We start from the raw sequence: 13,024 nt of genomic DNA, 5'->3' as shown, positions 1-13,024 counted from the left end.
TACTATGTTATAAAAATCTTCGTACTTTGCATAGTAAACAAATCCTTTGTTTTAAGCGCCAAATGCATAGAATATGTGCAAGAATACAATAAGACCTCAAGAGCAAAGTGTGTGATTGACATTGAAAAAATGTAGAAGAGTGTAGAAAGCAGAAATAAGCAGTTGTTGGTGTTTGTTTCGATAAACAAGCATACGTGCATAAGTAAATTAAGATCAAACATCTGATCCTAGCGGAAGTAAAAACGCTTATACACGTGTTTCCAAAGCATTTTTGTGCATTTTAACAAAAACGTATATAAGAGCTATATGGGATAATCATATTAACCTTGTATTGTGCTCCAAATTTGGTTCAAAAGTATCTTCGAGTTTTAAACACGAACGTTTGATGTCCTCACAGCAGTAGTTATGATGTTCAGACCACAAACATCTGACACCTTATGGTAACACCAATTATGACATTCTTGGATTCTTGACCATGACTAACGCCTGCTAATAATACTGATTCTGACGTTTTTCAGATGCAGAAGTCTGATCTCTTCGCAAGCTCTAACGTTCTTTAAATCTAGCCCCACAAATGTTGAGCCTCTAGTTTAAACACACCACCAATTCTCACTTTGAACAGAAGAGAGAAATTGAGAGATCTCATAACTACAATTGTGCTAGCAATTGCTCTCATGTGATTGTTTTTGTTGATCAGTATTAGTACTCTCAATTATTGATTGTCGAATGTCCATCATCCAGTGATTTGCTCTCTATGTTACCTTTTATAGCTAATGTAGATCACAGTTAAATCAGAGCATTAACTCTAAACCGTTTTAGAATTAATTCGGCCGTAACTCCTGACGGATGTAAGTTATGATACTGTTACAGATACTAATTTGGGCATTAACTCTGTAACTATTATAGAACATTATTCTAGACATTTATTTGTAACTATTACAAGTCTTTATTTTGGGTATTAACTTTGTAACTGTTACAAATATTTAATTTTGTCGTTACTATTGAAATTGTTTCAGAGTATTAATTGGTCATTTAAATCTGAAACCGTTTCAAATCATTAAATTGCCTATTTATTTTGAAACCATTTCAAATCATTAAGTTACGAAACCGTTTCAGATCATTAAAGTTCTGAAACGGTTTCAGAACTTAATATGATCGTTAAATCTGAAACCGTTTCAGATCTTTAGTTTAGCCATTAAGTTTGAAATTGTTTCAGATCATTGATTTGGCTATTGATCTGAACTCACTTCAGATCATAATGATTCGATTAATTCTGAACTCACTTCAGATAATTAAGTTTTGAAACCGTTTCAGAACTTAATATGATCGTTAAATCTGAAATTGTTAAGTTTGAAACGGGTTTCAGACTCTACGAGTGAATCAAATATTTGAACCGTTAAATTTAAACTTACTTTAGATTATTAATTCAATCACTGAATTTGAACACGCTTCAAATATTTGATTCGCTCGTAGAGTCTGAAACCCGTTTCAGACTTTATAAACTCTCAAGCCCCTTCATAAGAACTTTTATTTCTAGCCCGACTCAATCTAATTGGCTCAATTGCAAACACATTTGCAATATTATCTCTCTCGTTCAAATGTCATTTTAATTGGTTATAGTATATGATATCGCTAGGTTCATCACTACACTAGCAGTAGGACTTGTACTAACACATTAACATAACCAAGAAAACTAATTGTCTAGATCAATCTCACGTTCCTGTAAACCATAAGTGACATCTAGCAATATATCATGGCTACCTAGATAGTGTGAAATGTTTTCATAACATAATGAACCTGTCAGCTTTAATTGTGTAATTCGATCATTCTATCTTACCATGTCCCGATCGAACAAAGGCCATGGAAATATTGGTCAAGCTACTAATTCGATCATATATCCAAATCTAATTGACATGTATTTATTCGAGATATGAACCATTCATTTTCAATTACAACCTTAACCAAGGATTTAAATACAAGGCCATGATTATATCACATAGGACATCAATATTGTATATCTATATATATCAAGAAAACAGATTCCATATTGCGCACTAGCCATCCAACATACAAGTCAATATCGTGCCTCAGGTCTAAGGATCTTACACCTAACCGAAGCATGAAGGATTGCCATTGACCTTGTTAAAAGCTTCCACGTTGCCAATCATTCTATATATGTCACGTTTAGTGAACTTGATCAAGACAAGCATCGGTGTTCAAGCTTGGATATCACCATACCCAATGACTTGTGACTCATCACCCCCTCAAGTATCTAATATTGAATAGTGAAACTTGAGAACACACTGGTCTCAACAGGATCATCAATATCCTCTCAATGATCCATCGACTGGAACTATTTAAAGATTCAGCATAATTGTAACCCGTCACACATATTTTCAACACCTTAAGAATAGGTTCAGTCATAGCTGATCTTATGGACTTCATCATATAAATTGGTCGATGAATGAATAAACTTATTTACCATTAAATAATCCCTAACACGTAACTATTACATGGTTGCTTTAGGGCATATAGCTAACAGCAACTTCATTCGACACGCTCATGGAACTTCCAACAAGACAATAGACAATGGATTATCCAAAAGCATGCACTCTACTAGCTAACATCAGTATCACCTAATAGTTTCCCCATAAAAGCACATTGCTTGCACGAGCACTGCAATATCAACCCGTGCCGTCCGTGTACTGTACAGGCAACAATTACTGCATTGGCAAGTAAAATGCTCTTCAATCTACCAAAATCAAGCTCTAAACAAGCAAGAACAAGGAAAAAAGGGAAAAGAAACTCTGCCTCTCCAATCCATTTCCATCCCTCAAACAAATCGAGCAGAACACAATTCGACCTCAGAAATCAAGCAAACGAAATGGCTTGAGTCGGTCGTTTCCTCACCCAATTTCACAAAACAACAGCTTAAGCGATGAGAAGAGTGACGACCACGAATGTGCAATGCGGGTCCAAAGGAATCGTACCAGAGTGAGAGCTTGGAAGGCAAGGTCTGGGAGAGATGGGAAGCAAAGCGAAACGACAGGGATGGAGGGAGAGAGATAGGGAGAGTGCAATTCGCACGCAATGAAATTAGGTGGCAAATGATAGCATCATCCTCCCAGTTCTGGTGGCCCATGATGAACAGGAAAAACCATTCCTCGTCGTTCTAGCAATGTCCATCGTGGAAGAGAGTGAGAGAGATGAGCGATCCACCATTGATATTAGACAGATATTAATGAAAACATATTTGTTGAATAATTCTTTTAAACAATCCAAAAGATCAAATTTGTGGCGATTATTTATAAATTATTCATTCGTCGTACAAAAGCACTTTGGGTTTATAGTCCCAAATGAATGATAATATGTGACATCCGAAATTTTTCTTATAGTTTATGATATTTAGGATATATAATTAGTATAGTAACTGTCAGCGGGGATTGATATGCTCTTGAATATGTATCAAATAATTTTCAAACATTAATTTTTTATTGAGTTAAGGTTTCTCTATTATTTTGTATCTTTTGTTAATAATTTTAGTGCTATCAAAATAATTTTCTGATTTACGGACGTTTGAAATGAAGGGTTAATACCCTAAAAAACCCCAAACCGGTGCATCTGTAACAAATTTATCCCAAACTATTTTTTTGATCATGAAAAATACCAAACTGGTACACTTGTGACAAATTTATCCCGACTAACCATAAAAAACCCTAAACTAGTACATTTATGACAAATTTACCATAAACTAATTTATTCGACCGCAAAAAATCTCAAACTGATAAATTTGTGACAAATATACCCTCCGCTAAATTAGATTAATATCACAAAAAAATAAAAAAAAATTGTAAACTGTGACAAACGATGCGTAAAATCCTAAATCAATATACTAGTTAACTGTCACGTATAATTTAACTTAATAATTTGACAATAAAATTTAACGAAAACTAACAAAAGGTAAATTTGTCACAAGTGTATCAGTTTTGGGTTTTTCAGGGTATTAACCCTAAAATGAATACCAATTTCTTTGATTATTTAATGTAATGTGAAGTATTTGTTCAAATTAACATAATATCTCCATATTTTTATTAAATCATGCTATTTGTCACAAATGTCTTCATCTCCACCATATTTTTATCCACATGTCTAAATTAAATCCTTTGAACTTATCCATATGATCTTATGCATGGCATAATCTTAACCCTAGTTATTTTTTTGTCAACATTTAACTCTAGTTAATTAGCATTATTACTTTTAACCAAGGCTAATAAATGTTACTTCAAGCCACCTTTAAATATAGTGAATAACTATGGAAGACTAGATAAATGCCTTATTTCCCCTACCTTCTTGAATGTGGACCTCCATCTTTTTTTTCCCTTCTTCACGTTCAAGTTTTATTTTACTCTCTCTTTCAAGACAAGGTCCACACCTTCACTTTCAATTTAGTGTCATACATATGAATTTCCTTTTATTTTTGTCAAATGAACTTTGTTGTTTTCTAAAGAATGATACTTGTTAATTTTAATAATTATTTTGATTTCTATGTGAGTAAAGGCTTTATTTGTTGAAGATTCCACACAAGGTAAGTGAAAATCCTAAGGACTAGGCTAGAATGATCTACTTAGTACTCTTGAGCTAGGTTGATGGATTGTTTGTTTATTTACTATAGATTTTACTGACATGTGAGTAAGTTGCCATGGTTGATTGTTGAGATAGCTCAACAATCAACCATGCCTAGTAGGTGTTTGAAGAAAACCCAAATGGTTTTGTTGCACCGTAAGTGGGAAAAGTGGGAAAATGGTAAAAGTAAGCATAGGAAAGATTGTTTTGGTAAATTTTTGACAAAATATGAGGTAAATTCGAAATTTCCAGAACTGAGACGGGGCTGTTAATAGGGTTATCTTATGATTTTTAATGTTAATAAGTGGGTTTCTAAGTAATGTTAATTAAGGGAAATCAAACCGGTTCAAAAAAATGAGTTTAGAAGCTTTAGGGGCAAATTTATAATTTCATCAAGTTGAGGGACGGATTTGCAAAAACTGAAACTTCTAGGGACTATTCATAGCTTGTGAAACATTATTCAATAGGTTGTATAATAATTTTTAGAGTTAATTTTTAATTTGGATGATGTGTCAATTATGCAAAAATTTAAAATGGTTGTACTAATAAATCAAAAGTGGGTTGTTTTAATAGTTTTGTAAAATATGTGGGGTGTCTATTGTGTAAATAAAATGTTAGTATGTCTTAAATAAAAAAAAAGTATATCTTTTAGTTTTTTATTTGATCAATTTGACTTGGTTGGTTGAAAATCGAAAATTATGGGTAAATTTATAAAATGAGAATTTTACTAGGGCAATAGTCTAGTTTTTTTTTTTAAGAATTTGGAATTATAGAAAGTACCCCTTAATTTTTGTGAAAAAATGAACTTAATCAAGGGTGGCTTTATTATAAAAATGTAAATTTATGAGTCACTTTAATTATTGGAATAGTAGTTTCTATTACTAAATGGATATCAAGAATTAATAAACCAGTAAAAGTTCTCTACGGATTGATCATGGCTTGGTGAAAGGAAAAAGAATATTTATTTGTCAAAGTGTACATAATTGATTGATTCTCATGGTTATATGAGGATCTAAGAGATTAATGTGTTGTCACTTGTAATTGTGGACACCAAAATGTTTCTAGTGCTTATTGTGTTGTCATTAATTATGTATGTCTTTGATATTACATGATTAAGATCTTTGCCATGGCCTATTCACCACAAAGCAAATTTCCTTGTATGAGTATGTATGAGACTTTGGAGTTAGCTAAATGTTCTACCGTATGAAACGATTCTCTACAAGGTTGAGATGACATGAAATTTGGAAATGACATGACTCGCATGGTCATGGTATGACATGGCTTGTGAAGCCATGGTATGAGGTCAATAAATGGCTATCATCATGCGGACGTACAGAGTTATATTAATCTTCACTAATGTAGAGGACACCCATGATTGATAGGCTAAGGTGTGGCAAATGGGTATGTGTAATTCCATCCCTCACGAGTTGGCAATGACGATGACTTCTTAGTCGAGATGCCTTGTGAATCGAGATGGTCCTAGCCAGTATGAATATGAGATTATATGAGTAAACTGATGAGATATTGTGCTACTTGTATATATATATATGTAATGTCTGTTTACACATGTGATCAATCTTATGTAATGTTATGTTTGTCTCATTGATATGTCATGATATGAAAAATTGCACATTTATCCTTGCACTTGTAATGCATGGTTGTTTTGTACAGCCTTGAATTCACAATTTTTGTTGATATTAGGTGGAGTGATAGGTGATCTCCCATCTTAGACTTAGGAATTTCATTTACTGGGCATTGGCTCATTCTTTTTATTTTTCAGACTCGTAGTATTGCTCTTGTGCCACCGCCGCCTTTTGGAGCTCTAGCTCATATTGCGTATAATTATGAAGAAGTGGTAGTGCCTTATACGGCTCTTATGTATATTAAGTGTACAACCATGGTTTGGGTCGACGTGCAACTTGCTGAGTGGGTTGATCAGTATATAGCTTGGTACACGATCTTTGATGACGATTGGTTGGGACCGCTCAAAGGATTTGATGGTCCTTCTGACTAAATTTCCGATCGACCATCAACGGGGGAGGTCATCGATCTTTAGATTTTAACTTTGGTGTTGTACAGGCAAGCTTTTGGGTATAAAAGGATAGTGTTGAAGTTAGGCAATCCTAACCCTTCCCATGTCTTTTGGTATTTTATGTGTTGTTGGTAATACTGTTTTGAGTTGCAAAAATAAAGTTAACATAATGTATATAACTTCTGTGATGATCTCCTTATATGTTGTATGGAGATGTATTTGTAGTGCTTTCGCTTGCCATCAAATGAATTACAAAAAAAAAAAGAAAAAAAAAGAACCAGAGAGTACACGTGTTGCGCGTGGCGTTTTGTGGCGTCACAACATGTTTAATATCAAAGCAGGTTTACGCATTCGATGATAAGGTGTCTTAGTGGTCAGAGTAGTAAAGTAGACCACGCAAGTATAAAACATCAAATGCATGTGTTTGCCTTTAACTAGTGGTACAAGTAACATTTGTTACTAATTCGTTAGCTACTAAAATAATATTGTAGGTCTTACAAGACAAGGTGAGCTTGGGTGGTAATTTGGAGCAAGATCTTCAGATGGAGAAAATCCTTTTGGCACTTGCAAATGTTGGAAGTCTGATGAAAAAGTAGGCTTTACAGCAAGCTGCCTTTAGTTCGAGGAATGGTGAATGCCATTTACAAGGAAATCCCGAAGAGGTCAAATCTTAGATTAAAGAAATTGAAAAGATATTTGCATTCTTAAGGTGCTTAGATGAAGACAAAGTGACATTGGCAGTATACCAGCTACTGGGTAATGCCAATCACTAGGGGGATGCGACAAAAGGGAGAGTATTTCCTGAAGATAATCCCATAACTTGGGATGCCTTTGTCTAGACTTTCATGGAAAATGTTTTTCCAAATATGCTCATGACAAGAAGATGACAGAATTCCTGCAACTCCAGTCAAGGAATATGACCGTTGATCAATATGAGACAAAATTTGTTGAGCTGTCGAGGTACACCTCCAAGCTGATCAAAGATCCGGTGGATTGAGCGAAAAGATTTCGAGATGGCCTAAAGATGGACATTTGAAGCCAACTAGTGCTGCAAAACCTCAAAGACTACAATGAGCTGTATGAATAAGCCTACTTGGTAGAAAAAGATTTCTTAGAGCAAGACACCACGGCAGCTTATCAAAGAGGTCCTTGTCCTCCAACCTCTCAAGTCAACCAACATCATGACAATAGGTCGATATAGGAAGGAGAATGTCCTTAGAAAAAGAATAAGAAACTAAGACTGGTTTTCGCTTTGTGAATTGATACACCGCAGTTGCAGGAAGTGACACATCAATGCTTTCTTTTTGGCTTGAACATGAGCTTGTTGTGGCTATGGTCAGCAGGGCCACATGATAAGAGACTGTCCACAGTGACAACAAATGATGTTGCTGCAACAACTACAGAAGGCACCACAAAATGGAGTCCCATCGTAAGATAATTGTCCTCCGGCCCAAGGAAGAGTATACGCACTCACTCAAGAGGAAGCGGGAAATTTCAAGACCCTAGAATGAAGTATTGTCCATTGTAAGATGCAAAGAGCATAGGGTCGTTATATGTAATAAGAGAAAGGAAGAGTATACGCACTCACTCAAGAGGAAGCGGGAAATTTCAAGACCCTAGAATGAAGTATTGTCCATTGTAAGATGCAAAGAGCATAGGGTCGTTATATGTAATAAGAGAAAGCAGTAGACCTAATCGAGTTGGTTACGTAAGGATTTGACATTATCCTAACGGATTGACTCAATTAGTAGCGAGCCATTATGGATGGTACAGAAAGCCCAACTTCTTAATGATGGCTGCTAAGGTTATTTAGAAATGGTGGAAGATAAATCATAGTGGTGCAGCGAAGGCGTGGTGAAGTTGAAGTTGAAGACATTTCCCTAGTAAGGAAATTTTTCAAAGTTTTCCTAAAGACTAGGATGGAGATAGAGTTCGCCTAAGGCACTGTATGGTCGGGTTTGCAAAACTTCAGTCTGTTGGAATGAGGTTGAGAAAAGGAAGGTCACCGGTCTGGAGCTAGCCCTACTTATGATAAGTAGAAATAGACATTAGAACTACCTAAAGTAGATAGAAAAGTTATATAGATAGACGACGAAAACCTCTAAATTTTCAAGTAGATGATCATGTTTTCCTCAAGTTATCACCCCTAAGGTTGTGTCCCGCTTTGGAGAAAAATGGAAAGTTGAGCCATAGGTATATAGGACCATTTGAAATCCTAGAAAGAATTATGAATTTAGCCTATCGGTTGACGCTGCCACCAAAATTTGCTCAAATACATAATGTGTTTCATGTATCTATGTTGAGAAGGTATGAGCCCGATCTGACACATATGCTGAACTTCGATAAGATCGAGGTAAATGACAGAGGGTCATATGTTGAGGAGCCAATGTGGATTGTAGATCGAAGAGAGCAAGTGATGAGACTAAGAGGGCCAGCTACCCCATCCAATTTTCATAATTAAATACCGTTATTGTATAGGTAGATCTCATTGTGAAAGACCTATTACTAGATAATTCATAGGTAGAGCCGAAGAATGTAAATTGTACAACTTGCTAATAGCATTGATTAAAGAAAAAAGTTCTTTGTATTGAATCTACATTGCATCTTCAAGTAACTTGAGAAGATATATTCAACAATCTTAGACTTCTTCAAATATCAAAAGCTAATAACTATATAACTAATAACCAACTCATCATTTCACATTATTTGGATACAAAAAAGCAGTCAAGATATGATATATTGGTCATATCATTGTAGAAATTGAAATCTTTCTTACATAAAAAAAAATCAATCTAATTATGATATAAAAATAGTATGCAGATAAAGGGATCAAAGACTACTTGAAAACTGCTCTTTTGCTTAGAAACGAAATGTTCCAAATGTTCTTGGAAATTCTTGCTCCCATTGGACCATTTGTATCTATATGCATTAGGATCCCGATTCACGGATCAATCCACATATGTTCCTATCCCATTAATCAATACTGATTGATGGAATGGAAATTCTTCTATTTCTTTGATGAGAAATGCGAAACAAAAAAAGAAGAAGAAGAGAAATCCAATACCTGTTGGGAATGAAATTCAACTATTTTATTTGTATCTCTTCCCTTGATAAAGGCCCTATAATGACACCATGAAATGGAGGAAGCAACATGGGAAAGTGAAGATACCATGAAGTGCAAGTACCCATACCTATTCCGAGAATCAGGTACATATTGAAATTTTGAGGACGCAATTTCTTTTAGGGGGGAGAGTTATGATATCCCGATTTTCAACCTATGAGAGATGGATATGAGTGTGGTGTGTTAGTGGTAAGGATCGGTTATGGATTGATCAAGAGATTAGCTGTGAACCAATCTAATGACCACGCAAGTGGACCCGAGTCGTTTGGCCAATGGACGACTACCCGACCATAAGAGTTGATCAGGGGATGGTCATGTTCCACCACAGATCAATGGATGATCATGAATTGATCCCGAATAGTCGTGTTCCGATCATGAGTGATTCCGCTTGGTCATGTACCAACTGTGGATGACCATAAGTTGATCCAGTACAATTGTGTGTCGGTTATGAATTGACCGATCTCGAATGGCCACATGACAATCGGGAGTCAGCCTGGACTAGGCCTAGGGCTGATCCAAGAGTTGGTCCGCTTGATCAGAGTTGGTCCAAAGGCTAGTCATTAAGCCTATGCCTTGGGCCATCGATCTAGCCAAGAAGACAAACTTTGCCTATGACAACCACACCAAGAGTGGCTTTGCCACGAACATTAGGTGTGTCAGAATGGTCGTTAAGGGATGTACACAAAAAGCTCTTGCCCGGTTCTGGTTGCACTTCCAATGGCCTATTTCCCATGGTTGCCATATTGCTTGGAAGTGGACAAAGGAGAAGCTTCCAAAATACCCTAATTGTTTCATGAAGGAGGATGACTCATCATTTTACATTGATCCTTCTAGATTATGATTACCAAAAATTCACCTTGGAAATTAAGTAAAAGATTCATGCCAAATGTCCCAATAAGAATGAGACACATTAGGTAAATTATTGATATCTTAGGGCCTAGGCGTCACCTTATCTTCTCAGAGTGCCACTTATTCATGATGACTTGTTCTTTAATAATGAATCAAGCATTTATGTGGCCTAATAAAAAGAAGACATAATAGAAGACTCTAGAATACTTGGGGAGCAAGTTCTTAAATCTAGGCATGTGATAAGTATCCAAACCTCACGATTGCCCAAATCTAATCTATTAATGAAGATGGTGAGTCATAGGCTTAGGTGGCATCGAAAGATTTGGTCATCATCACACCTAAGATCTTCCTTGTGGAACAAGTTGGTCAAGTAATGATGACAATGGTGACTCATAAGCCTAGGTGTCCATTGAAGATTTTGTAATGATGGTCAAAAGATTTACCTTGGAGAAAAAATTGGTGACTCATAAGCATAGGTATCCATGAAAGATATGATCATTATTACCATAAGATCCTCATTGGAGAAAAAGTAGGTCAAGTCATGATGGTATGGTATAAGTGGTCCAATCAAAAGGAAACAAGTAGGCCTCTAATCATTACATTAGGCCATTAGGTGTGTCACCTTTCAAAATAGGTATGACACATTGCAATTTAGGATTGCCACATCAATGTTATAGCCATGCCACTTCAAGAAATACGATTGAACCACTTCAAGAAATACGATTGGACCATTTGGACAAGTAATGATGAGGTTGGTGCCTATAAATAGGATGAGCCCCTTGTTCATTTCCATCATTGGAGCCCTCTTGGCATTCACGCCCTATTCTCCCATTTCTTTCCTTTATCTTGGGCTTGCACCATCACCCTTCATCATGTCATTCAAGTTAGTTTTCATGGTTCATCCAAGTAAGTAAGATCCCTATTTCTCCTCTAGGGCGAGGACTCCATTGTTGAGTCTAGCTAGGTGCTCACCCGTCAAGCTGTGGGTAGGATGTTGGATCTTTTGTATGGTTTTACTCATGATTGTGCTTGAATGTGTGCTTGAGTTGTTCATGCATGGAATGAGGCCAAGGTTCGCTCGAGTTGAGTCCAACAGAAGGCAAGGTTGTCCCAAGCCACAAGGCCTTGGATTGGCATTCAAGCATGCTAGTTCTAAGTATCATTCAGTGTGGGGATGGCCTAAGGCCGCAAGGTCTTGAATTGACATTGAAGCATGCCAGATCTAAGTCTTGATCGGTATTGGGATTGCCCAAGTTCATGAGGTCTTGGTAAGGCACTAAAGCGTGCTGGTTTTATGCCTTGGTTGGTGCCGAGACTTGGTGCTTGGCATTTGAATCAAGCCACGATCGAAAGGTCATTCATGGCATGAAGTATGTTCATGCCAGGTTGAAGTCAAGGCACCAAGCTTAGGATCTACATGAAAGTGAGGTGTACCCAAGCCTCAAGGTTTTAGATCAATATTGAGGCGTGCCGTTTTTTAGCCTTGGTCGGTGTGAGGATTGACGCTACGTGTTCAGTTCAAGTCACGTATCAAGGATCATTCCCGACATGTTGTATAGTGCAATACTAGGATTCTTGGTACACATGTATGAATGAGCACGCCTTCGAACCATGTATAAGTCGGCTAAGAAGAAAATATAAGAATCGGCTTGTGTGTCGTACTTATGTGTGTGTGCTTAAAGAGAAAAAACACCCGTCGTCGCATGGCATGATGGCGATGCCTCATTCATTAATAGCAGGTTGAGCCAGGATGCCTAGGTCTTGAACCCAAAAGCCTCGGGAAGCTAGTCTCGAGAAGTCTCAGTCAAGCTGAGATACCTTAGTCGAGCTAGGAAACTCAGCAAAAATCTAGAAGCGCCAGTCAAGCCGATAGGTCCTAGGCGAGCCAAAACAATGATAAATGAATTTCATGGCTGCCAATTATGCATAAGCATGATGTGTAAATGTGTTCATTGTTAAACCAAAGGTATTTTACATCGACATCATGTATTGAGTCAAGATATGGCAAGTAATTTGTTTTTGATTTGTCATCGACATTGTTTGTGTGTTCTACTTGTTAGGTTTCGATGTCGAGATACTTTCCTAATAGAGAACTAGGAATTTTACGTATTGAATTTCCCCAACTCACTCCCTCATTTTTCAAACTTGTAAGCATGAAAGTCTCACGTCAGTTTTGGAAGCCACAACCACACTAGAGGAGATAGAAATTCCCTTAGCCTATGTGGAAACTTGTAGTATGATATAAAAAAGAAAAAGGGCCCAAAGAAAAATGGCTTATAAAAGTAAGTTAAGATATAAAGTGATGTGTTTTATGTGATGTATGTCACAGTCTTCTAGCTATTGTTTTTCTAAGGAGTTTATTTGTTCACGTTTTCGCATGTGCTTAGGACCCTAGAAAT

The sequence above is a fragment of the Eucalyptus grandis genome, chromosome 2, assembly GCF_016545825.1.
Source record: "Eucalyptus grandis isolate ANBG69807.140 chromosome 2, ASM1654582v1, whole genome shotgun sequence".
In the NCBI taxonomy this organism is placed as follows: Eukaryota; Viridiplantae; Streptophyta; class Magnoliopsida; order Myrtales; family Myrtaceae; genus Eucalyptus; species Eucalyptus grandis.
This window is presented reverse-complemented; position numbering follows the sequence as displayed.